Raw genomic sequence first — 26,893 nt, forward strand, 5'->3', positions numbered from 1 at the left:
GTGCTCTAGAATTCAGCCCTCGTTTTAGGCTGGTGAAGCAGGGATAAATTTTCTTATGCCTGCCTTTTCCAGTGCTCAGCCTGCTCCTTTCTCACATTTCCAAATGGATAGCCTGTGCATTCATGCACAGTCACCATGCTGTGTTTTCCTTCAGGTTTGTGCCTCAAGTTTTACCTCACCTTTCACATGTTTGAAGCCACAGTCCTTAAAAGTGGTGATGACAAGGCTACTGGGAAAACACAGCCCTTGGAGATAGCAAACTCCGTTTGTTCTTCAAGTCACTTGAAGTAGGAGCTAAATGATATGCCTGGTTTTAGAAAGCAGCAGTATTCTATCTGATCTTGTCCTTCCAGTGGAAAGAAAGGCAAGGGTTTGATAATCTGTATGGCAGTACAGTGGTAAACTTGGAGTGATTTAGACCATTAATGGAAAGTACTTTAACTTTGAATTCTTAACAGTGTGTCAGATGAAAGGATAATCTTAGCCTGTCTGATTTCCCATTACTGCTGGCTTGCATAGCATCTGCCTAAAATGAAAAGGCAGCACACAGAACCCAGTGTGCAAAAGTAGCAGGCTGCTCACGTGGCCAGGTCGTTAACTTCCTTCCCTCCATTTCTCCATCTCAGGTCTCGCTGCTGTCCATTGTTAATTATTCTGGCTGTGGGCTCATTAAGAAGCCCTGAAAGCCAAGCATTTTTCCAGGCACAAGTCATTTGTGCCGAGATGTTTGTTTTTCCCGTGGCCAGCTAGCGTCTAGCCTCCTGCTGTTCTGCCTTTTACTTGTATGCTCCCTCATTTCTCTTTTCACAGGGTAAGGGTATTCTCCCTAAACTCTGCCCTGTTTGTTGCTGTAAAGTACACATAGGAGGTCGTGGACTATATTGTCAGGCTATGCTATAACTTGTTTTCTTTTGAAGTACAGTTGGATTTGGCGTCATAAGAGGTGAGGCTCTTTAAGCATGATAGGATGAAGGGTCCTGCTCAAGACATGATGAGGCAAGTGCATATTGTGACTTAAGCAGGGGTCCTGGGTCTTTATCCTAGGTTGAGCCTGCTAGTTCCTGAATTATTCTATGGTGTGGCTTTACGATACTGTCATACCATCCTTCCCTGCCTCCCCCAATGTCTCTGTGAAGGAGTATTTGCCCATATCCAACATTGGGCTGATGTGAACCTGGTTACTTCTCCACAGGTTTTTAACCGTTCTTTAAAGGCACTACAAAAGTGCACCATTGTTATTTTGCTGAAGAAGTAGTTTGATGAGGCTCTTAATTCAAAATAAGGTGGTAGCACCTTGAAAGATCTTGTCCCATCCTTCCCCTTCCTCCTCCCATGGGCTGACACAAATGTTTGGGCGGGCATGCGCTTGATAGGGCAGCAGATCTGGATTAAAATGGACAGTTTGTGTTAGCACAAGGCAGAACATGGTGTGGAGGTGGGAACAAGCTGCTGGGAACATGAGGAGGGCAGGGCACGTTTTTTCACTGGCAGTGATGAAAGCGTTGATGAAACTCAGAATGAAGCTTTGGCCACATCTGTGTTACCTGACATCAGAACCAAAGCTTTTAAAGATTCACGCCTACTTTCTTTACAAGAACTGTCCCTTTAGGCTAGATAGAGTAGCTACAGGAAAAAGGGGTCACTGGTTCAGGAAAACATGGTGGTAGTTCTGCTGAGAAGCCGTGTCTCCTTTTCTTATGCCAGCAGACACCAAGGGTCTGAAGCAACATGGTTTGCTCTTCTAGTGTGAAGGGTAGAGCTGTTGCCTGGAGGTATGAATGAGCCTTCTGGCATCAGTGTGGGGCCCCGCTGCTGTCGTCTGCGGACTTCCAACCATACTATGGCTTGCTTTGCATTTCTGAACACAGCTTGGCTGTGCCATTTAGGTTTAATTGTAGGAGAATGCTGCTTTAATAAAAGGAGGCACTTGTACATGTTAAGTCTTCTGAGATAGACTAAGAACACTGAATGCCAAACCCTCTGCTTTCATTGCACATTTATGCTGTTCTGTACCGCAGACGCTGACAGACGGTCTGGACCTGTTTAACCATGCAGCCAAGTGTGAAGCCTCTCTGGGTCAGGGGAGGAAGTTTGTCCCACATGCCTAATCTAGAGGTCATTTCAGAGTTTCAATTATCTATTAAAATTGTGTCCTCGAAAAATGCAAACACAGAAATGATATGTTCAGTCCATAAATGCTAGCTCTTACAAGCCACGCTCACCACAGCTTTTCTCAGAACTTGGTATATATACCTTGCATTGGATTTGGTGTGAAAGGTATTTGTGGCATCCTTTCTATAGAAAACTAGGCCAGCTCATAAGTCTTGCTTTATTTTTCTAATATCTTCTATGCTAGCCTTGCAACATGGTTATAAAAATATACCTGGTGCATATGGTTATCCTGGACAGGGAGGATAGGCTTGGGTTAAAGGTACTATATGGAGATACAGAAGCTGCTACCTTCTCTGTGACCTTGAAGTCATTTAATGTGATTGCCTCTCCAGAAAGTGTTAATGCCTAGCAAAATGGACTCAGATCACGGTGGAAGCTGCTTGTGCCTCTGTAGTACAAATAATTAATAATGATCTTGCCCTAACCCCTTGCTGGGATGATTAATATTGCAGGATTACTGGCAGTAGGGCCAGTGGTTTAACACTACTGGGGTATGACTTTGTGTAGTTTGTTTTTGTGGGTTTTTTTTTTTTTTAAATCTTCTATTTTGAGCTCTATCTGAAGAACTCCTAAGGATACCACTGTGTTGGTTGATGCATAAAAGGAGGCCTGAACCATAGTATAAGCTTGGATAATGAACTTAAAATTTAATGAAAGTTAATATTAAAATCTGCACAGTGTAGAACTCCTGATCTATCAGTTTGGTATTACCCCAGCATTAGTGATTTGGGTAGATTTTAGTGAAATGGTTCCTTCCGGCTGATAGTAGCTTAGATGATCCTTGTGGTGAAGACTTGAGAAATTCTCCTCCCTCCTCCAAAGTTACTTGAAAAACTAAAGAAACTTTTGCAGCTAAAGGAGGAAAGAAGTCGCTCTTCAAGACCTAAGTATTTACCAGAGATTATAAGAAAATTGTGTTTTATTGGACCTGATCTCTGTGCTCCACTAAGTTCAAGAGGATTTTGCTGAAGCCTATAGCGATAACTGATAAAGGAAAACTCAGTGGCACTGGCCATAATGAAAGCTAGTCAAGAGACAGATTTTGTCACACAGGTAACATCACTACTTTTAATTCATTCTCTGAAAGTTCAAACATGAGGGAAAAAGAATGTCTTTGACTTAAAAAAACCCAACAAACAACAAACCCTTAGAAGTGTGGTCAGATTCCTGGGGATTTGTTAACAGGAAGGTCAGTTTGTCTCTTTTTTTTAAATTGCTATTATTTGTTATTTTGAGGTATTCTCATACAAAGCAGAATGATTCAGCATTTCAGAACTCCATTCTTCAATATTTTTTCCTGACTCATCTTGGAGAAGTTTACTGAAACACTTTTTCTCAGAATATTGACAATGTGTTTTCTAATAATGATAATTTCTGATTAGCAGATGATGGCACCAACAGCAACAAAAATAGGAAATGATGGTACAAAGTAGCACTGGTTTTGGGTTTTTTTTTTGACAGAGGGGCTGGCAAGAAGCCATGAGCAGAGTCCATTGCATCTCTTTGACCAGTGTTTTACATCTTAAGCATGAAACCTGCATGGCAGGCAGATGACAAGCCCTCCAGAGTTTTTTTTTCTTGACCCACCCAGCTACCTGTCCATATCCCACATCCAGTCTCAAGTAACACTGGTGACTGCCTGAAACTGTGCAGATGCTCTATCTCTTGAGCGATGTCTCTGACAGACAGCGTGGTTGGGGAGGGAGGCGACTCACTCAGCATTCTTGCTCCCGGACAGTGGGTAGCACTGATGCTGTTGCTTCTCTGCAGCTGCAAGAGGTGACTTGCTGTCTGATTACCTGTTTCGTCCCCTGCACTAGCTCAAGACTTTGCAACTTGAGGCTCAACAGATTTTAAGGCTGACCTTGCCCGGATGAGTCATCTCTTTGATGTGTGTACACTATTGATGGGAGAGAAAGGAGGCAGGGATGCTTGCTGGCTGCGGTACAAGATTGCTTTCCTCTCCCCTGTCTCAGTGCATCAGGTGGAGGCATCTTTTCCTCCCAAGCCTCTGCATTGCTTGCAAGTTGGAAAATTAACTGGGCTCACATACTGAGGAAGGGTTTGTATTCCCCCCCCCACCCCCTGCAAAATGTAAAACATTCAGAACGTCTCTGACAAGTATAAAATTGGTACAGGAGATACTTCATTTGTTTGGTTCACTGCTATCCACCTGCCTCCCATTTGTCTGGCTGTTATTTTATGATCATTTCCTTGTGTGTACTGTGATTGGAAGAAATCTCCATTTGTTGTTAAATCTCTTTCAGATTTATTTAAAATGCTTGTCTGTCATGGTTTTGTCTCTTGTCTAATCTCAGAGATATGATTTCCTCTTTCTTCTACCAACCCTTGCCAAACACTTTGCACTATACAAAGGTACCTAGGTGCAAAGGTAGACTAGTAGTACTCTAGACCTGTTCAGCATTGACTGAATGATATCAGACAGTGAAGAGATCCAATGCTGTATGCTTTTATTTTGTTTAATTTAAAAAAGGAAAGAAGCCTTAGCTAGAACACTTTCCTATGAATAGATGGCCATTAGCTCTTGGAACATTGTAATTACCAGAGAGAACTCCTAAATATCTGAAAGAGATTTTTAATTTTTTGAGGGGTGAAAACAAATTACATAAGAATGGAAATCCTTGATTTAGAAATGTAGCTTCCACAGTAGTTCTGCTGAATGGCTGTGCATTGCCCTCCCTACTTCTCTGAAATAAGTCCTGCCAGCGCTGCTGCATCACTGGTAGTGTGGACTCTCAGCTCTGTTCAGGTACAGTGGCTCTGGCCTGACAGTCGGCTCCCAGGGATTACTCCCTTCCTTTTCCTCTTCTAGGGTGAAGTGGTCCATGTTTGCCACCTTATTTGAGAACAGGCACTTTCCCAGCTGCAGCAGCTGTTCGTACAGAATCTGCATCCCTCTTAGGTTATTTGAGCAGCTGGACAGAGGACTTTGGAGCTGCCCCTGATGGGTTTACTTAAGTTTCTGAGAGTAATTTCTGTTGAATCCGTCCTTGAATTAGATCAGCTCAAGCAGTGTTATTGTGCAATTTTTACTTGGGACCAGTACAGCAGAAAGAAAAGGTGTGTGTATGTGTGTGGGAAGATGTTTTCATGCCTGTAAATAATAATCTCCAACCATTCGCAGGTCACTTCTTTCTTTCCTCTCCCCTTACTCCCAAAGATTGTTCCTACGTGTTTTACTCGTGAGATGAGGTTTCCTTTGGAAGTTAGGTGCCAATTTGAGCTTCACTCAGATTTACGAAAAGGTGGTTGAAGTGCTGGGGGAGGGAGCTCCCTTTGAGCATCTGCCCTTGCCTGTGGGGTGTCCCTGTGAAGAACTGCTGGTTCTTAAATGCCTTGAGAAAGGGCAGGGGGATAGATTGCTGGAAGAGTTTTCTTTCCCAGGGGGACCCCTGAGGAATTTTGCTTGCACTTGTAGCCACTTTGCGGTGAGTACAAATGCACCTCGCTCTGCGCTTCTTGGAACTGGGGCTCGCTCACCACTTACATCTCAAATAGTGCTGCTGTGTGTTTTTGTGTACCCCTCCTGACTCCACAGTCCTGCGGTTGTGGTGGATTTTTGGCCACCTGTGGTTTGAAGCAGAGTTGCTGAGGACTCCGTGTGTGTGTATAGGAATAGCGGATTAGAAAATGAGAGGCTCAGACAGCTTCCTGAAAGTGTGGGAGTACAGGCCAGAGAAAGGAAGAGAGATCTTTTTGAAGCTATATTAGTGCTTTACATGGACAAGAATAGCAGACAGAGCATATCGACAGAGCAGTCTGAGAATAAATGTGGCTGCGTAGCAAAGTGCTAGCACTGTAAAAATCACTGCTGTCCACCAGCGAAACAAATTCTTCCAGCACAAGTGCAGTTTTACCAGTATGGCTGGGTGCACAGTGGGCATGTCTGGTAGCATGGTTAGGCTACTCAGAGGTGATGGGCATCAGCAAGTCTGCACGCATCTGTAGTGTACATGCAGCCCTTCTAAAAATTACAGAGGAGGTGAGGGGGACAACTCAGATCACATCTTGTGACATACTCTGCCCCTGGGAGGAGAGGCAAGATAGCCGGATGTTCTCTTATTGCAGATCTATAATGTGTAAGGTTCATGCCAGGTACTGGTGCATTGGTGCTTGGATTCTTCCCTCAGCTCATATAAGGTACTTCCTGAGAAGGTTTAAACTCTGTGCCTTAAAGCCTGTAGTGCTGGGTATTGGGCATGTAATGGATTGATGTGAACAGTGGGACTTGCTTCCAGTCATTGTAGCAACCAGTGCCCTAACTTGCAAGGCTTCATTTACCTTGCTCTGCTTCTGAGTTGCCTTCTCAAAGAGTTTTCCTGCCCTTTTCTCATCTGCAGCTTACAGCTCATGGTTGTTCCTCAAAAGGTGTTAAAATACTAATGGGTCAAACTCTGGGTTTTTTCTGTATTACCCTTTCCCAAGGCTAAGCCTTCTTGCCCCTTTGCATCCTTATCTCCTGGATGGCCCAGCAATACTCTGTTGTCTGCTTGAGTGAGCTCCTGCTCCTTTGTGATGGAGCACATGTTCCTGTGTAATGCCATAACAAAACTGTCTTTGCATATGGTGCAGTCAGAGAGGGGCAACCTTTCCTTACCCCTTAAATACCCAAGTAACAGCTGAATAGACAGAGGTCCATCAGCTGATTTTTCCTCCAGATTGATTGGAAAATACCTCGACTTCTGGTCAGGCTCTAAGGGAAGCAATCCACTGGGCCTTAGGTGGTCCTTGTGGAGCAAGGCCCAGCTTTTGTTTCATGTTTCAGGTACTGCTTCCAAGGCTTTACAAAGCAAATCAGTGTAACTGTCTCTGTTTTTTGAATGAGGAAACTGAGGCAGAGAGGAGCAGTGGTGAAAAGGGAACAGCTTATTTGGCATCTGCCATCCTAAGATAGGAATAGCAACCTGTTTTGTTCTAGCCTGGTGCTTTGGGCATTTGTTCAACAACACATTTAAGCACACGCTTAATGATAAGCATGGTGATATCTCCCTTACCGTTCCTTCTTTTCAGAGCATCATGAACACTACTGCTCACTGAACCCGAACTGCAGGGCTGTTTCCACTTAGGCCAACCCATTAGCATCACCCAAGCTGTCAGCCAGAAGAAAGCTGTATTTGCTGGTGTAAAGGATGTCAACATCTGCCTGTACAACCTGTCTTATCATTAAGGATGCAGGAGATGGAGCAGAGAGTCATCTTGACAGTGAGGAAGTGTTACCAGTTGGGTCGCAGGAGATGGAGGCAAACAAACTTGTCATGACAGTTGGATCTTGAATGGAGTTGACTTGAAAAGAAACCTCCAGGTGGGCTCCGAACAGTCCCACAGAGGCAGCACAGGGTCACCAAGCAAACACTTTCATACGACACTGCAGTGACCCCTGTTAGTCATGCCTTGAGCATTTAAATGATGTAGTGCCTGTGTTTAAAAAAATAACAACCTAAAATAACAACAAACCCCAAACCAAACGAGTGATGACTGTTCTAATACATCCGCTTGCCTGTCTTCAAAGAGAGCTGCAGTCTTCACAGTGGTCCTGGCATAAAATGTTTCATGATTATGCTAAGAGGCAGACTTAGGTCAGCATGGGAAGCTGCTTTAATGAACCCCAAGGTTTGACAGACAACCTAGCTTTTGTAAGAGCAGCAATTTATTGTTGCCAAGAAAATTACCTTTTCCAGGATCTCAACTCATGAGCTGTTTGCAGGGTGGTGGGATTACAGCGCTTAGAAAGTGTTACAACTCCATTTGCTGCTTGAGTTCTTCGCATATATCATGTGAGACGCTGTTCATTTTTTTTCCTGTGTAGGCCAACCTCAGTTCAGTATATCCCTCTGGGCATCTTGGGGTCTTTGCCACTGATTTCAGAAGGATATGATTCAGAACTTTCACCTGGGTTGGATTTTCTCAGTGAGATTGTTTATGAGAGAACGAGTTTCAGGATCCTATCTCAGGAATTTCTGTACTTTTGTTTCTTTCCATCTATAGATTCAGGATTTTTGTGAGTGTTACAATCTTAGCATCAGCTTTTAATCCGTTCCGATTAGAACCAATGGGAGTTTCCATTACTAATTGCCACTGACATAAATTCCAGCTCATAAATTTGGGATCAAAATGTATGTTGTGTATGTTATATATTGCACTTAATGTAGCATGTAACAATAATATATATATCATAATGTTATGTGCAATCCATGCTGTTGCCTGGTAAATTTACTTTTAAGTAATGTTATTTTCTAAAATTAGAGACTACTGTATCCTCTCTAAAGAGTTAATCTGAAATGGATTTTTTGTCCAATCCTGCAGACAGCTGGATTTTGTTACGGGTGATTCTTTGAGCTCCCTGTGCGCTCCTTGTCTATGCCTCAGTATCCCCTGCATTTAAAAAAAATAAAATAAAAAAAAATATGCTGCTTTATTGCCCTGTAGTGCTGGGAGGCTTTAACTAACTGTGCTGCTGTCTGTACAGCATACAGCAATCCTGAAACATCTTGTTCCACAGTATGTAAGCATGAGCTACTAGCAATGATGGACTGATGTTGTCTGTGATGTCTGAAACTTGTAGATAATTTAGAGGAAAAGCAAATTCTATGAAGGATTAAAGGGAGTGAACTGATGTCTAAAGATGAGTGAAAGGGGAAAGATAAGACTGATACATGGCAGGAGAAGAGAACTTGGTCACTGCCATAAAGTTACTACCAAATTGGGAAGCATTGGGTTAATATCTAATTCCATAGCCAGAAAGGTTAAGAATTATTTAAGTAACATCTACATCGTGAATTGTTAATTTATTTATTAAAAGGTTAAATTAAATTTATTAAATGGTTAGTAGAAAGCTAGAGCCATAATCCAAAGGCATATTGTCTCATTTTTCTCTTTTGTTTTGGTAGATGGAACTGATGGTTCAGAAAGGGATTGCTCATCTCTGCAACATCTCAGAAGGTCAGGATTAGCAACTAACAGAGCCCAGCTGAAGAAAGAGAAAGGAACATACTCCTCCTCTTAGAAACTTGCAATTTGTCATGCAAATTGAGGGGAGGCACATATACCAATTTTGAAACTTGTCCTTAGCTCACCCAGGTAATTGCCATACATGAGATTTGCATCAAAAATTTTGCTAAACTCTTATAACCAAGTTAGCAGAATTGTGCAAAACTTCTGTGATCTAAAGTTTTGTGATCTAGGCCTGGGTCCTGTAACCATCTACGGAGATTTTCTGGAACTGCCTTAGTTTTGGCCAAATACAGGTTGAGCATCTTGATGATTTGAGGGTGAAATAATTGAAAACTTCTATGCTTACAGTGATGATCATGGCTAAAAGACTAAAACAACAGCTCTTGATATGAACATTCCCAAATTTGGAAGTCTGAAATCCCCATCTGGTTAGAATTTTCAGTTGGAAAGATTTTATCCTTGGAAAAAAAAAAAAAAATCACTGATGCTTAAACTTAAACAACCACAAAATAAATCCCTCAGGAAAGATGAAACATCGTATGAATTTTTTTGCAAGGAATTGATTGCAGTGCTTGTCACCTTGATGTCCTTAATTCACACTACTAATTTCGTATTGCTCAAGTTAAAAAAGAGGATGGTAAATTAATGCAAGGTGTATGTCATGGTTGAACATACCTTGAGACTTCCTCTTTGACTGCTTTTCAGTGAGAAAGTTAAGGGTTAATAATTTGCTCTGTCTGCTCTTGATGTATCGATGTAGTCTTCACACACCAAGGACACAGTTCTATAAATGCACGTGGGTCCCACTGGGTTTGGTGGGATTACTCATGTGTCTGAATGCCTGCAGGCTTGCTGCTCAGTTTTATGTGATTTTTTTTTTTTTTTTTTTTTTTTTTTTGTTAGAATCCTTTTTAAAAATACACAGGAATTAAGCAATTTCCTTTATACAGTGCCTCAGCCAAAGCCCACTGAAGTCATTGGGAAGACTCCCACTGGTTTTTAGCTGGCATTTGGATCTATCCCATATTCCTTATGGCCTAGTCTACTGGGTGTGTGTATGGGGCTTCTAGAATGGCTATCCTGCTGTAATGTGGTTACCATGGAATAGATTGCCCACGTTACTAGCAGCATAATTATTCTGGAACAAAAATACTTTGATTCCTGCATTTTCTCCATATGGGCAGCTACTCTGGAATAAAAATCAGGCAATGGCTTCATCTGCAATAGCCGTGCTACTTGGTTGCTTTCTGTAGGCAAGGTGTTTAAACAGAGGTGAAGGGCAGTAATGTGAATCTCTTTTTACATCAGCGCAGCCTGTCTGCTGTGAATTTTTGCCGAGTTGTAGTTATCCTAGTTTATAAAACAAAACACCTAAACCCCCAAAACCCAAGTGTAGACAAGCCCTTACTATGGACTCCAGCCAAACTCTCGATCCCGGAATCAGATCTGTGTAGGTGGACCTCTGTGCCTCTGACTTCAGTGGGACTCTCTGTATGTGCCAATACCCACCTATGCAGATCTGATGGCAGGATTGTGGCCCTACACTAGTAACAGAGCACAAGTGTTGCCCTTTGTTTAGGGATAAGTGCACGGGAATGTGCGATATGACCCAGGCAGTTCAAAACACTGGAAGTATGCTATCTTTGAGATCCCTGAGCAAAGCTACTCACTCTTACATTTTAATGGGAGCCCTATTTATGGAGATGTTGATAAGCAATCTGGAGGAAAAGCTTTATCTGTCATTGCCTTTTTACACTAGTACAGATGAAGCAAAACACTCAGTAAATTAACTCTTTTTGCAATGTGTGTATGGATCCTATGAATGGACTTGGAGGAGACTCCAAGGCTGAGATTTTACAGTTTCCACGTTTGGTGTCTGAACCCATGGATCCGACAAGATGTGTAGGCTCAGGCATCGTAGCCTCATTTTCAAAGCTGCTACATTACTCTTGTCTATTTAGCTGTCCCTTTAACACCCTGACTTTTCTATTAGTTTGAGTACTGGCTAATACACTACACATACGCACATACACAATATTAATTCCAGACATTTCATGAGAGTTTTTAGAAATTCACCCACATGATGATGTGTTAACTTTAAAGCATCCACTTCAGAAATAAAGCAGGAGTTTAAAAAAGGGGTTAAAGAGAGACTTATTCAGTCCCTTTCTTTGTAGTGCATAAATTCATGCACAAATATGGAATTTGCAGGAGGAGATGAGTTAGTGCTTCTTTACCCTTTTTTTTTTTAATTAACCAAATACTTTGGATGTGGTGCATGTTCTTACATCTGTGTAGCATGTTTATTACATAGAAAGAGAATTGGTATTAAGTGGCATTTCCCATGAAAAATGTCAGAAGAAATGATTTTTCCTTTGTAATGAGAAAAAAGTTTTTATATCCATTTTCAGAAGAAATACATTTTTCCATAAATACAAGGACTTGTTTTGTTAACCACAAACACAAAATCAGCCACTTCTCTGTATTACTTCCCATCTTGAGATCTCTGCTGTGAATGTCTGTCCTAAAAACTGTTGAGTGTCCCAGCTCTCATCAGTTGAAATAGATACGGAAGCTTATCAGCATGTCACTGAATTGGACTAGGAGAAATTGGGTTGAAGACCTGGTCAGACGTGATGTTCTGGCTGCAGTTAATCCAGACTGAAGAGGTGCTGTCTCAAGTACTTATCACCATATTATTTGTCCCTTCCACCTCCAACCCACCTGCCTACAAAAGGCTCTTAACTGGGTTGCCTCTGTAGTTGATTCCTAATCCAGTTCTATCAAAATTAACTGTTTGGGTTTCTGGGTTTTTTCCACTAATGTATTCTAGATAGCAGATTTATTTTCTTATTTTTAGTTAGAAAGTTGTCAGTTTCTTTAAGTGGTGAAATTGGGAAGTTGAGATTGCCGTTTTGATGGGATTTACCTCCCACTGGTCCTGGGGTCTGTTGTGGTTTCCTGAGCCAGATTTTTCCTGTATCTAAAGCCTATTTTGTTAGTGGCATCTACATACTGAGGTAAAGATGTTGATTAAAAAGCAAAGAAGCTAAGACTGCAAACTAATTCTGTTTTAAAAATAGCAGAGAATCTATTTTTCCATTATAGGGAAATATGGAAAGCAGATGGTAGGAATTTTTGGCAGTGGGAGTTACTTTATTTGTTGGTGGAAAAGGGCTTGTTCTGGAGAGGGTACAGGAGGAGGGGGACTTGATTCGCATGCTCCAGTGCTGCGGAGCCATCCCAGATGCATCTTGATCTACACTGCAGCCAAAGCTTAAAGTGGTTCAGTGAGGCTGCCTAGATGAGGTGTGCTGGGCAGCAGCCTGCCTTCTTGGGTCAGGCTTGTCTAAGCAAAACCCAGCCCAGACCTCGCTGTCTGTGGAGCCTCCATCTCTTTGTACTTCCTTCAGAAGCAGTGGCCCCTTCACTGTGTGGCTCCTTGGGCTGCGGCACCTTGGAGTGGTGACTGTCCCTACTGCAGGCTGGGAGCATACCCCCTCTTCCCAAATACACCTGCCATGCTTTGATGTCCCTACAAGTGGCATGGTCATACAGGGGTGATGGTGAGAGGGAGCTGGGCCGCTTTCCTTGGCTCTGCTGGCCAGAGAGGTGAATTTGGAAATAAGTTTCGCTTGTTAGTGTGCTAATAAGGTGGGTGTAAGATGTGGGTCTCCTTTGAAAGGCACCACATGGAGGAGAAGGCAATGCTGCTGATGTGATGCATTGTGACTGGCTGTATGTGTGTGCCTGAAATCTGCCCAGGACTGGTAAAACCTAATTGATACAAAAGGGATATTTTGCTGAGAGCCCTCACTTTCTCACAGCCATAGAGGAAAGGAAAGCGTGCAGGCTGAAGCCAATGTAACAAGCACAGGTGCCAGTTGTCCTTCCATTGGCCGGGCACGCGGGGTGCTTCCATGTGCCTGGCCTTGTCCTACCCTGGGCCTTGTTTGGGCAGCAGTGCTGTGTCTCAGCATTTCTAGTACAGGCTTTGCCTTGTGGCAGAGTCCCTTTGTTCTATGGGTAGGTGGGGATGAAGATACTCCTCTCCCTCACAGCCTAAACTGTGTACAAACTTACTTACTGCTGGCACATGGCTCATTTTTTGCTCTACAGCTGAGCTGCCATTCCTGTCTGCCTGTAGGTTGGGTTTCAGGTTCAGGTAATTGAAATTATCCCCCAGCAGCTTTAATCAGCATGTAGTTCATTGCCACGATGCATTTTGTGATGCCAGCATTGCTTAGCCTGACCTGCTGCCACCTGCCTGCTAGCTTGATTGGGCAGAGTTACTGCTCAGGGTGGGGAGGTCTTCCCTTTAAACCCAGGCTCCTCTGCCTCTCCAGCTATTATGCATGTATTCTGTATGTTAATGTTCATCACCCTCTATCACAAGCCTTGAAACATCTGCTCAGCTCAGTTTTTGTCTCCCTGCTAGCTAGTGAGGAAGTGACTGTGCTTTCCAAAAGGGCAGGGGAAGGAAGGGAGGAAAAGAGCTAAAGCGAACGGGCTTGTGAGCCTGGTGGTGCAGAGCGTCCCTTCTTTCAGGCCCTCTCTTTTGTACTAAATTTAACTGTTGTTGAGAATGAGCAGGCTTGCACTCGGCAGCAGCGTGTAGTCCGTAAACCGTCTCTGTTTCCTGCTGATTTCATGTTTTGCTAGGAAGGACGCGGCACAGGACTTGAGATAGGATTAAGCAATGAGCATGGGCGTTAGTGGAATGGCCGTAGTGAGAGACAGGCTTGTTCTCTCTCTCAGCTCTGTCCAAGGGGAGGTGACCTATCATGTAACAACAGGCTTTTCCTTCAGTGCTGGAGGTGTTCTCTTGTGCCACGGTTTAGTTGCCTTCCAAAGTTGCCTGGCACTGAACGTTTATTAAGGGCTCCATGATCAGATGTTTGCGGTTTGACAGAAGCAGCTGACACTGGTTTAAAAGCAGATATGTTGTAATATTTCCTCCATAGAGCCACCGATGAGAAACTTTGGACAAGACTTTTACTTGACAAAATTCTGCTTTGACATAGTTGAGAGAGGCAGGAGATTTCTCCCATGGCTTTTCATTACAAATGATGTCACCAGGAGAGCAGTGTCTTTTGCGTCTTGAGAATCTGTCTGCCCCTGCTGCTAATTCCTCACCTGAAATCTTAACTTACCATGGGTGGCATTAGGCACACTTCAGTAGCGGCAGGCTGTGAAAGGAAGTGTGAACAGCTATGCCCGTGGTAAGGAGATTAAGAAGAGTCAAAGTTTGTTTAATCTATGGTTCAAGTACTTTTAAAGGGATGAAACCATGTCCAAGTTGTCTGGAAGCCTGTTTTCTGCATGAAACTTGAAGAAAATGAGGCTAAAGTTCAGGTAGGCTTCAGGGGTTTACAATGGTGGAGGAGATCTGTTGCATCAGTGTAAGTAAAATTTAACTGAAGAAATAATTTCTTTTTTTTTTTCCTCCCCTGTAATGTTTCCTGCCCCTCCTTCCATTGGCTTCAGAGGTCTGTGAATAAAGATTTTTACTTCTAAATTCTAGCTGAATATAATATTCATATAACATCTGTGTATAACAGTGTATAACATCTACTGTTTGTACAATCATCCTTAAAGTGCTCATATATCACATGGAATAATGAGATATGAATTTTTTTTATATAGACCTGAAGTTTTCTGAAGACTGAGATGGCATTTTGGCCAAAGTTTGTGTAGGTGCAGCAGAGAATCATAACCTCAAGTGCAGTGCAAGAGCAGAGGGGATCCCTATAGCCTTACCCCTTTTGCTCTCAAAGCTCAGTCAGGCCCTGCTGCTCAGGCATCAAAGCTTATTCAGGCTTTTGCTGTCTACACCAGTGTGGCAAATAATATTTAGCATGGACAACTACAGCCTTATGTATACATTTAGAAAGTAGGCCCGGAGCTCTGGGTGCTGATGACTTACCTACTCTTGGCCTAGATTTGGTGTCAGTATGTGTAAGTGAACAAAGCTTCCTCCCCTCCCCCCGCTCTCTGAAACAATGGTCTCTGAAATTGATAGAAAAAGGTACAAAAAAAAGATAGATAGGAAATAGCCATGTGGCTGCTAATGTTCTTTAATGATACAAATTGTCTGTGTAAATCTGTGTCCTTGCACCTAGGGTTACCCTCATCTCTGTACAAATTGTCTGCCAGGAGTTTAGGAATATTCTGTGGATATGAAGAAGGGGGAGGTAGATATTTTAAATGAATATGTAATTTGTGAAAACACCAATTGTATCACTTGTGCTAGATTTTTTTGAGTTGAGGGGTGTGGTGTGGGGTTTTGTTGTTGTTTTTGAATAGTGTTGTAGATTGCATGCCTTAAATATCATCCTTTAGTAGAAGAAACCCCGAACATCTTGAAAGATTGACCACTAAAGATTGTCCTTACTGCTCTGGCAGTATACATTGTAACTCTAGTTTCCCCACTACTCTCTCTCCTGTTTATATGCACATCCTTACCTCCACTAGAGTGTTGCTTTCTCCTGGAGCTTAAGTGGTTCAAACTCCTTGTCGACAAAACTCAAGTTACAAAAATAGTAGAGAGTGAGCAATCCTAGTTACATTAACTCCGCAGCTGCTGATGCAGCCACTGTGTGTAGCTAATCAAATGCCTCTGTTTAACCTGAGGGTCACTTTTGCTTGGGTTTGAGCCCCCACCAGCTTCAGGTAAGCCCCTGGACTTGGCTCTGGAGCAGATAAAGAGCACTCATGCATTTACTTCTGCCTAGTCTGCTTCGGAATTGTAACTCCTGGTGGCAGGGTGGTAAGGAATGGCAATTAAATCCCTGCAATTGTTTACTAAACCCTGAGCTTTGACACAACAGGAATTTGTGGTCCAGTATAAATTGAAATGAAGAGATTACAATTGACTCCCATTAACTAACACAGCTGTAAATTTACTAGCCAACTTTTGCTTCAGGATGCTTCGGGTGACTTTCCTCAGCTGACAACACCGTTTTTGAGACTGATGGCATGTTGTATGTTTGGTGCAGGATCTGTGTAGTGTCTGTTTTCTTGCATACTGAGGTAGGTTAGTTTGAATTAATACAGGACAAAAAAACCCTCTAGATGACTCTAGCATAGCAATGAGTTTTATTGCAAGATTAGCATTGTGTCTTTATAAAGAATGGAGGAGGCTTTGTCTGAAACATAAGTAATGTTTCAGCTGGTGTTAATAGATCCACACTGACCAAAAGAATTCTCCCAGTTTTGGTTTACTCGGAAGGACTAATTTTGCTAGGGTGTGAGGGTGGAATAAAATGGTTTTCTTTTAGAAAAAAAAAGACTGCCTTCTTTGTATTAATTAGGCACCTATGGGTATTCTGAATAGTGAACACACACGCATACTTTGACTCTGTTTTCTAGGACTTGCTGAGGTATTTGGATTTGCAGTTGTTGTGTCTGAAGTCAGCACATCTAGTGCCCTTAGAACTTTGTTTTTCCATAGATGGGGGGAAAAAACCTCACCATCTTTAATAAAAAAGATGCCTATGCTTTTTCTGACTTTCATAGCTTTTATAGTTAAATCTTGAAGGTAAGAGCCTTTGCTGCTCCTACAGACCAGGGAGCTCGTGGTGTTTCTTCCCACTCGCTCTCATGGGTGTCTTGTTTCCTCTCCATCCTCATCAGAGAGATCAGATTCTTTTCCGTGTTCTCTGCTATATCTGAGGCTGTCAATGTTTCCCATTTTTCTTTTCTCCCATGCGCTAGAGAATTTGTGCCCCAAATTCTCACCTGTCTCTTAGTAACAGGCTTCCTCATTCTCTCCTCAAACTAGGAGCCCTGTGTACATCTAATAATCATTTTTGTTGTGCCAAAGGTGCTACATGCATCTCCAAACAGGGTTGATGCATTTTTTTTTTCAGCTGTTCTGTAATTACAGGCTTAGCAATGGCAAGGGGTATTGTCATGCTGCAATGTGTCACAGGCTATGTCACCAGCTAGCTATTGCAAGTAACAGGAGCGGGTAGTTCTGCTTACTAAAGATACCAGTATCTCCATTTCCCACTTTTGCAATTGCCAATGTTCAGCAAAACCTGTAGTTCCCTGTGTCAGTAGGAATGTGCATGCTAGCTCACAGGTTTGTTTTTTTTTTTTAAGATCAGTTCATGCAACATCAAAGATTAGCACCTTGCATTTACTTCTACACCCTTGCAGGTTGGGATGAGTTCCAGCACAGGTTCCTGATTATTACTGTAAATTTTGACATTAAGGTTAAAGTTGCAATGGCGATATGTAATGATATGCGTATATAACAAAAGTGTATCTGTGCACATGTGCTGAAAGATAGCAGAGCTTTGCCTGAGAGCCTGTCCACTCTTCCACCTACTTCAGCTAATCCAACAAAAAGTTTTAGGTTTCTGTACAAGCCAGGCTACTCTGCTTTTAAATGTGTTAGTAGCTTTAGCATTTCCAATCTGGATCATTGTGTTTTTATTGCTAGGATTCCAGTCTGGATGGGGATAGGAAGAGGAGAAGCTTTTTGGGGTAAATAAATACAGTTTTCTGTCACAGCTCACAAAGTTATGTAATTTTAGCACTAGATTAGCAGGCAGGTTGTGGTTGCTGGTTGCATGATGAATGCAGGTTGTTGTGTGGATATCGTCCCATCGTGCATACAGCGTGCACGGTTCTGTCCAATTCAGATTGGATTCTACTGGTGTGAAGAACCACGCTTGCCATCAGTGGGATGTCTGTATGTCTAAGCCTGAAAGCAGCTTGAGGATGTATGCTGTAGAGGAGGAGTCTGTGTAGGATGGCTGCATTCTGCCTGTGAAGTCTGATCCACACAAGTTATAAGCATACAGGCTGTTACGAGGGCTCCTTCTTACACTGCTATGTGGTTATGAATGTAGATATTCCTATTGAACCCCTCCATGGTGGGCATGGAGGGAGCTGGGGCAGCTCAGACAGCTTACAGCTATAGGGGATGGTGTTTCTATAGGGCTTGTAGTGTTGGGAGGGCTGGCTGTTCTCATTTAAGGTGATTTTAAGGGCCCCCAAACAGCTGACTTTCTGGTGTAACTGGGACCTGGTGAATGATTTTTTTTTTTTGCTTGCAGGTGTGTAAGCAGTGGTGCCCATTCACTTGTTGTGCAGTGAGCTTGTAAATCCCTCATAAATTGTTTGTAAATCGCTTTGGGATCCTTCTGGCTGACAGGCAGATCCTGTATAAGCTCATCACCCAGCCCTGCTGAGGCAGCCCTGCAAAGCCCAAGCCTTTGGGAGCAAAACCAGTTGCCAAAGCAGCAGGTGTGTCCGTTCAAAGTGGCCCATGAGGAGCAGCTGTAAGCTTGAACTTTGCCCATTTATTTGCTCAAGGTTTTATCTCATCCTTTATTATACAGCTCAGTGAAAATGAATATTTACTGTGTCAGTTAAACTGGGGCCATCTGAGTGGCAGGCTCCGTGTGTGCTAGGTGGCCTCACGGGTGAGAGAGCAGAGCGATACGCAAGTGTCGGAGGGGAAGGCCGTGCTTTCTGTGCCATCGGAGAAGATAGGGACACCTGAGTAAACAGTGGGCACCTGGGGCTGTGTGGGTAGGATGACTGGTTTGGTACAGTCGATTGATTTTATTTTTTTCTGTTTTGTTTTTTTTTTTTCTCATGTCCATAGCATTTTCATTCTGTGGGGAAATTCTGACATTAAAGCAAGACAAGAGCACTCTGAATGGAAAGCTAAACTTGCATGTTATTTTTCATTTTGCTTCAGGATTTTGAATGTGGATAGCAAAATTAATATTGAAACAGAAATTTCTTTTGAATCAAAGACCAAATGTTCCACTTGGAAAGTTTAGCAGCACAGTGCGCTGCTAGGCTTGAGATAAGTTATTCTGAAAAAAACCCCAACAAACCTCAACCTTTAAAAAAACCCACCGTATGTAGTAATTGAAAGGACTATTTTTGGTGCAATGTTTTGATTTTTAGCAAGATTGTGTATATTGAGGGAAATGTTTACTATAAAATTTGTTACCACTTCTGATCTTTAGATCTCTGGCAGCGGTCTTAGAGCCACGCAGTTGTGATTTATTAATTATTTTTTGTTTAATGCATTGTAGGAGGATAAAGCAGCATAATTTTCTAGGATTAGGAACTGTTTGGTGTTGGAGGTAAGGCATCCACACCCACATACAGTAGCCCAGCCTCGGTTGGGAATTAGGCATGTGTACATGGGGGAAATGGCGTGACCTAATCTGCAGGGAGCCAGGTGGATGCTCAGAAGACCTGCTCTCTGTCCCTGGCTCTGGCTGACCTTCAGCAGTTCATTTGACTGTTCTGTGCCTCAGTTTCTCTTTTTATCTGCCGCATAACTTATCTATTTAGATGTTAAACAATTTGAAATGGGACTGTCTCTCACTATTCAAAACTGCTGTACTTCGACACAATCTTAATAATAACCATAAACAACTGTGATCTTTGGATATTCAAAATAAATTTAGGAAGATTCCGGTTAATTTTTGATTTTTCAGCTGCATTACCAAGGGTTGATCTTTGGACCTATATAACCAAACTTTCTCCTTCCTTGCTTTCTGTTATTCTGCCTTTCGAAGGACTTTGTGGAAAAGAAAGCAGCATAAAAATCACACAACCGGTTTGGCAGGTCCTGCATAAACAGGAGAAATGCCAGGAAAAGTCTAACATCTTTGTTGCCAGCTTTAAAAAAATCCAGTTAATTTTCCCCTAACAAAAACCTCAGCCATCGCTATGTGTGAGCAGGACTGTGGGGAAAGGCATGTGGTAGATGGGGCTGGGGGATGCTTGCTAGAAGGGACATGTGTGTTCTCAAATGCTGGGAATGTTCCTATTCTTGGGCAATTGTCCCAGTCACCACCTTGGCTGTAGGAACAGAAGTGTTTTGTCATGCTTCTTGTAAGCAGGTTTGTGGTGGTTGGGTTTTTTTGGTTTGTTTTTTTCTTCCCCCGTCTCCTCTGACAGTCTCACAGCTCAGCTCAAGTGTTAAAACACACCCTGCTTGATTAGACAGGGGTGATTGATGCCCCCCTGTTTTGCTTTGCCTGTGCCAGCAGAAAGCTGTGCTAGTTTTTAAGGCCGTTTAGCCGTGAGTTGGGTTGGGTAAGGAGACCTGCCTTCCTAACTGGATCTGTGCCGTTGCGTAACTGTGGGAAGGGTTGGAGTGCCTCTGTCCTGATTCTTGTGGCAGAGGAGGGACATGTTTCTGGAATGGATTCACAGCTTGCTTCTGATGCAGGCCATCTCTGCTACCACTTGTGAGTCCAAAGATTTCAGTCAATGCTTTGACAAGGAGGAGCATTAAAAATCAGAAGTGCTCGTGGGGAGGGTATTTAAAATCAATGCTAAAATGCAAAGTGAAATGATGCCCTCTCAGAGCTTTTGCACAATGTCCATGTCATTTTACTTCTTTTGTAGTTCACACTTCTGTTTCCAGAGGAGCAACATAATCCCAGAAACACGGCCAAGCAGTTAGAGGGTCAAACTGGTATCGAGGCAGCTTGCTGCTCCTTCCTGAACTTCTGTTCCTAATTGTAAAATAGGATTCAAAAAGATCCTTCCTCTGGCGCTTCTCTATCTTGAATAATTTTGGCTTTGAGCTCTTCAGGGCTGTCCTCTGCTCATTGTTTCTGCGGTGCCTTCGACAATGGCCCCGTGGTTCAGTTTGCCTCTGAGTGCTATCACTGTATAAATGTCAAGTCCTAACAGTTGGTTTCAGATCCTGATAGAGTTCTATCGAGCGAATATTATTTTCTCAGGTGTCGATGTAGGTCTTTGCTCAGCCCCTGTGCTCCTGATGGGCTAACCACCTAACCTACATATGTTTTGGTCCCTCCACTTGTAAAGGTAAGTGTAATAATGCTTCTCTTCACTGCAGGAAAGTGGTAAAGGTATTATAGGACATATTTAAGGAGTGTAATAATGAGGACCATGGACAGGCCTTCAGATTGAGTCAAAACAGGCCCAGGACTAGCACTTTACTCCTTTTCTTAAAGATGGCTGCAATTTGCACCATTTCAGCTGGCTCAGTTCCCAAGCTTGTCACTTATGTAGTGAGGCAATATTTGCAGCTCATAAGCAGCCTTATGGTAAGGGTGGAGTGGCTCTCAGTACAGTGTCCGTTCAGTTGTGAACCAGCAATGCTTAGCTGTGAAAACAAGCCAAAGATAACCAGAGTGAAACTTCAGCGCTTCTCTTCTGCCAGGAGCAACATCATAACCAGTGCTTTGGGATTATGAGCTAAAACAAAATAATAATTTGAGGAAGAACAAAAAGCGATGCAAAGGTTGAAAGGAACAATTAAAACAATTGGGGAACTTAACAAACAGGAAAAGCTATGGCAGAAGGAGAGCAGCTAAACTGAGATTTTTGTGCTTAGCCATCCCAGGACTTGACAGACGTGTGGGCTCAGCATTGTGCACTGTTGGCACAACCAAGGCAATGAGGGCTGCGGTAATGCCACAACTTGTTTTGGAGAGCCAGTAGCAGTCTGGGAACAGACTTCTGTCCTCACCATTTTTCTTCAAACCTCTTCTGTGGAGCTTGTTTTTTCCTGTGCTTTGTGATGTGGCATCTGCCGCCCAGCCCTGTACAGCAGCCTTGTTATGCCCTGTGTGCAGGGGGTGATACACTTCTTGTTCCCCTTCTGAGTGCTGGGAGTGCCGCTGGAATTTCCAGAGTGAAGGAATAAGGGCTGTGTGGGATGTAACCTGTCACATGGACAGGTTGTACCTGGAAGGCATCTCTTGTTTTCAGAGCAGTTGGGAAAGGATTGCTAATAGCTCTCCTTACACAACAGAATATCCACCCGCTTAGTTCATTACTTATTAGCTCCAGGCAGGGACATTGCAGATTTTTTAATGGTAATGGCCAAATCATTAGAGTGTGCAGCATTAATGGAGGAGAAAGCATTTCATAAAGAGCCATCACTCTACCCTGTTATTGTCCATGGAATACAGACCATGTTGTCGAATTCAGGCTCTGCTCTCCTTCTGTTACCTACTTGCTCCAGAGCTTCATCTTTTTTTCAAAGACATGTGAAAGCTCATCTTTTCTTCTTTTGAATCAGATATGCTGTACCATGCCCAGCTGTTTCTGTATGAACATATTTAAAGTTCTACCAATCCCAATGGTTCTGTGCTGGAAGGACCATGTTTTAGAGGAAATAAAAGATTTTGCTGTGCCTCAAGCTATCCTCCAGGTGATTTGTTTACTTTTTCTAAATAATATTTTGTGTCTAATGAATTGATGAGCAAAAAGTTCAGTTTCTTCTAGTTTGTATTCTCATATCCATAGACTGCTGACTGGAAAGACCTTCCAAAAGCTGATAAATAGTAGCTTGTTAAATAAATTGTAAAAAAAAAAATAAAAAAAATCCGATTTTTCTACAGGTTGACCTGCCTGCAGATTTTATTTCTTTTGATGTAACTCAGCTTCCTTCAGTGGTCTCCCATTGCATCTTAATGTTTTAATCACAGCTTCTTATTAGCTCATCCTTCTGCAATATGTCTTCCAGATTATCTTCCCTTTCCTCTGTTTTTATTTCCTTTTGGCTGTTGGGCTGTATCTGTCATATCTCTTTCTGTCTCTGTAGTTCCTTTATTCCTTCCTTATAAGCTAGACCTTCTGACTCCTGTAAAACTTGTCTGTCTTGCATATATAGGTGTCTGTGTATCTATGATGCAGAATGAAGAGCCTGCAAATGAGCAGGATGCAATATTCTAAGTGAAATCCTACCAGCTGTTTTTTATATACTCTTTGTCAGCTAGAGTTTCCTTTTTTAGTCACACTGATCTCATGTTGTTCACGTTAAAGTAAGTGGCTGGAGTAGGTGAAAGATAGTGGGAGAGGAAGATTGTAATTTGATGTTTCTTCCATATCCAGTTTCTGTACAGTAGGCAAGGTCAGTGCAAGTATGGTCCTTTTTAGGAACTCCTTCTGCATTTAATATGCTGGGAGTCAAATAATCTGAATCCTTCTGATATTTTATAATGACAAACATCCATCGCTGCTTGTTTCTGGACTAGCTTATTAAGACAGTCTTAGAGAAATGGGTATTTTAGGTGGCTGTCTTTAGCTGTGGACTCTGTTCAGTTTTTCTGAGCACCCAAATGGATCTGCCCATTTTTTCACCAGCAGCCCTTATTATAGCTATCTTTTTCCTGGGCTGGCCTAGATTCCCTCTGGAAGTTTCCTTTACCTATTTAGAGGTGTTATTGAACAAAGGAATAAGCACACTCCCTGCCATGCTGTGTACGCTGGGTTACTTTTGCACCACTTGAACCGTTAGGAGCAGCAACTGTAAGGTGTAGGTTTAAACCTTGCCACAGCACCCCCAGGTTTCTCTGTCTGTTTGGTATGTCCTTTTTCATGGAAAGTCTGGCAGAAGTCTAAAGTGTGATGAAATGTCATCATGAAAATGTGGTGGTGCTGTGTATGCCAATAGCATTTTGTTTTGCTGGTGGAGGAAAGTTGTAAAGATGTCAGCCTTGCAGGGTTAAACTGTTGTTTCACAGGATAATGAGTAGGTACACCATTTCTCTGGTCTGAAATGGTTGTCCAATGCCAGAACCGAAGCCTGCGATCAGGGTTGTCTTCTCAGTGCCTCCAGCAGTGAGTAACTTTTCTTTGTAGAGGGGAGGCATTCTCATGCTTACCAGGGCAGGTACCTATGTGATCAAACATAAACAACTTTTTTTTCAGTTTGTTATAGTAGCTGATTTTTGGGTGTGCCTATATTTTCAAATGGTAACAGATATAAGATAATTACGGCATATCATGATGCAATTTGTTTCCAAACAGGCATATATACACACTGTTCACCCTCAGGTTCAAACTGATTTCATGTAGATAAGGAGAGAGAGTAAACTTAAGTGACTGAACTGGAGAAGATAAAGATTGAGACCTATATGTGGACTTTACTTCCACTAATGTAAATCAGGACCAGAGTCATTGTTTTAAAAAAATCGGTGGAGAATTTTGCAGGTATAGATGAGAACAGAGTCCAGCTGTGCAATGGGACCAAGAAGGGTCATTTCTTGTATTTTCAAATGGTATTTTTAAAATGTGTATTTGAGAGTGTTGTAGCTTCTCAGGAATTTTGTTTCCATCAGTGGCTGTGGATTAAAAGAAGCTATGACTTTTATGTGAGTTACTCTCCCATGATTTTTCCACTACTTAACCGATGGGCATGTAGATAATCCATGATGGTGAATGAGTTGACCGCATCCATGTGACAGTTCTGACCTGTGGTTCATGCTATGGGAATATTTGATATCCTCTGTTGTGAAGGATCCTGTTCATAGTAATTGTAGCTCAGTAAAAATGTTCAGAAAACACCACTCATCCCTTGTAGAAAGACCAGAAATGATGCTTGTCCTGGAAATGTGTTTGAATACATAGTAGCATTGCAGCTTGCCAGTATGTTGACAGCTCCATATCCCAATGGAATGAAAACGCTTGTGTTGCCATGCCAGTCCTGAGACGCTGCAGAGTAGCTCCAGGATTCTCCTTTCCCACAACACGTGAGAGGGCAGCTCCCTGTACACCATGTTTCCCCTTAGTTTTCCCATGTCAGTTTCATGGCCTCCAGAAATTTTGCACTGAAATGAGTGCATGACTCCAATCATGGGTGTTCAGGGTGTGAATTCGCATGCATACAGGCAAGGTTGTACAACCACCGTATGTTACAGAGATGAGGCTCTGCAGCACTCCCTGGTTTAGAAAAGAGAACATGAAAAAGATGCAGTGAAATACCTCTGACACACAGATATCTAAGCCTGGAAAGTCTCTTTCTGTTGCCCTCTCTGCTTCCCTGCTGCTTCCTCACTGGCCACAGTACTTCAAAGCCTTATGTGCTTTTTTTTCTAGCTGTGCAATAAACTGTCTCTTTTAGCCTTCTGTAGTGCTTTGTGTTAAGTGAGCGTGCTAACAAAATCACGATGTAGGTGCAAAAGGGGTTGCCTTGTGGATCAGAGCAGTGGTCCACCTTTCTCCTTAAACAGAGGTCAGTAGCAAGTTCTTTAAAGGAATATTGCAGTGACAACACCATAATGCAAATTTTGGAGTCACATGTGGAAAGGAGCTGGGGGCAGATAGTTTCTTAACATCAGGCAGTTGAATCCATGGTTGACTTATGCCTTGAAGTAGTAGGTCAGGTGGGCTAGGTCCCAGCTTTACTGCCTCTTCTTAGAGCCTCGCTGCAGAAGGGTGGGTGGAAGAGTCCCCCACTTCAAATTGATAAGGCTTTACTCCTGTTTTGGAGTACAACAGTTCCACTTCCAAATTCTGAACCAGAATCTGCCTCCCATATGTATTCTGTGCTGCCTAGCTGGGATATCTATGGATAACATTCTTTATTATTAATATAAATGACTAATCCTTTCTTGAATCTTATTAAGCTCCTTGCCTTAGTATTATCTTGTAGTTTTACCTGATATTATCTTCCCACAACCTGTTTCTACTCTCTATTCCCCTATATTATCAGTGATCTCAGCAAAGAAATACTTCTTGAGCATGTGGTTCAGCTAGTTTTTTGCTACATTTATATTTGCTAATTTGAGATATTTTGCAGTGCTTAGACAATAATGCAACCATTTCATGGCATTTTCAACAACAGCGCTGACCTCCACAAGCTGCCTTTTCACAACACTTGAGTGCATCGATATTGCTGTCTGTACGGTTTTAATTTAATTAGAACAGTGGCTGTAATCATTTTGGGACAAGCATGAACTTCCCCATTCTCTCCTATCCCCTTCCCTTTCATGATGAACTGTTGCACCTCTGTGGGGTTTTTTACTTTCTTGAGTAAGGATTGAGATGTGAGAGGGTAGCCATCTCTTTGCCCTTCTGCCAGGAGGTTTGTCAGAGGCAGGCTGAAAGGAGGAGGCAGAGAGGAACTGAACTTCACAAAATCACTAAGGTCATCGAGACAATCTCTGCTCTCTGTGAGCAGGAAATGAGATGTTAATCTTTTCCCAGTGTTGCTTTGCATAAGGTCCATTCCAGAGAGCTGTGTTTGTTTTAATTTCTCTAATTACTGATAGTGTGCTGATTATGCTGCTATAGATTTGACGTGAATTGCTATATTAATGGGATCAAAAATGAGGAGAAGTCTGCCATGGAAATTAAGAAGACGACAGCAACTGGGGGAAGGGAGGGAAGTGGAGAGTTTAATTCATACCCTGGTACTGCAGAGCTCTACTTAGCTTTTTCTGGAGCCTGATCCTTTGTCCCTGGCAGAAGTTGGAGTATGCAAACTATAACATTGACCAAAATCCCAAAAATGTTTTACTTGTGTACCTGGTGCCATACAGTCCCTTACGGGCTCCGATTTTCCCCCTCCTCCCTATGTTAGACCCTGTAACTTATACTAATCTCTTGGACTTTTGTATCCAGCTGTAGTGTTGCATACAAAACACCAGTGAGCACTGTGTATGTCTTCCTCCCTTTCCTCTTTCCCTCACTTGCTTCCCTAATGATTAACTTGCATCTTCTGCTGTCGCCTCCCATGCCACTCTGTAGCTGGTTTGCTGGTGTTACCCTGCTGAGTACCCAGACCTGTGTGGCCTTCTGAATCTTTCCTGCAAGCACGTCATTCCCTCCCAACAACCCTCTTCTCTAAGGCCATTTCTTCTCATCTACCTTACCCAAGGCACCTACTCCTAAGAGGATCCACAGGAGCACAACCAGACACACACACCCCCAGACTCTCCCCCAGCTCCTGGTCCCTTGGCTTGTCTTTCCACTTTCCCTGCCTCAGTGTGCTTGCTGA

The 26,893-nt window shown here is 42.6% G+C and overlaps 1 protein-coding gene across 3 annotated transcripts in view; it reads left to right on the top strand.

The window, feature by feature from the left end:
• ETV6 (ETS variant transcription factor 6) overlaps positions 1 to 26,893 on the top strand; it is a 143,429-nt gene that overhangs the window by 17,581 nt on the left and 98,955 nt on the right. The window contains exon 2 of one of the 3 annotated variants that reach the window (XM_075760713.1): positions 9,081 to 9,270. The exons of the other annotated variants lie outside the window; for them this stretch is intronic. The gene's annotated coding sequence lies outside the window, so the exon portion shown is untranslated. The remainder of the gene's footprint in view (positions 1 to 9,080; positions 9,271 to 26,893) is intronic. 3 annotated transcript variants of the gene reach the window in all.

The sequence above is a fragment of the Balearica regulorum genome, chromosome 1 (assembly GCF_011004875.1).
Source record: "Balearica regulorum gibbericeps isolate bBalReg1 chromosome 1, bBalReg1.pri, whole genome shotgun sequence".
NCBI classification, from domain to species: domain Eukaryota; kingdom Metazoa; phylum Chordata; class Aves; order Gruiformes; family Gruidae; genus Balearica; species Balearica regulorum.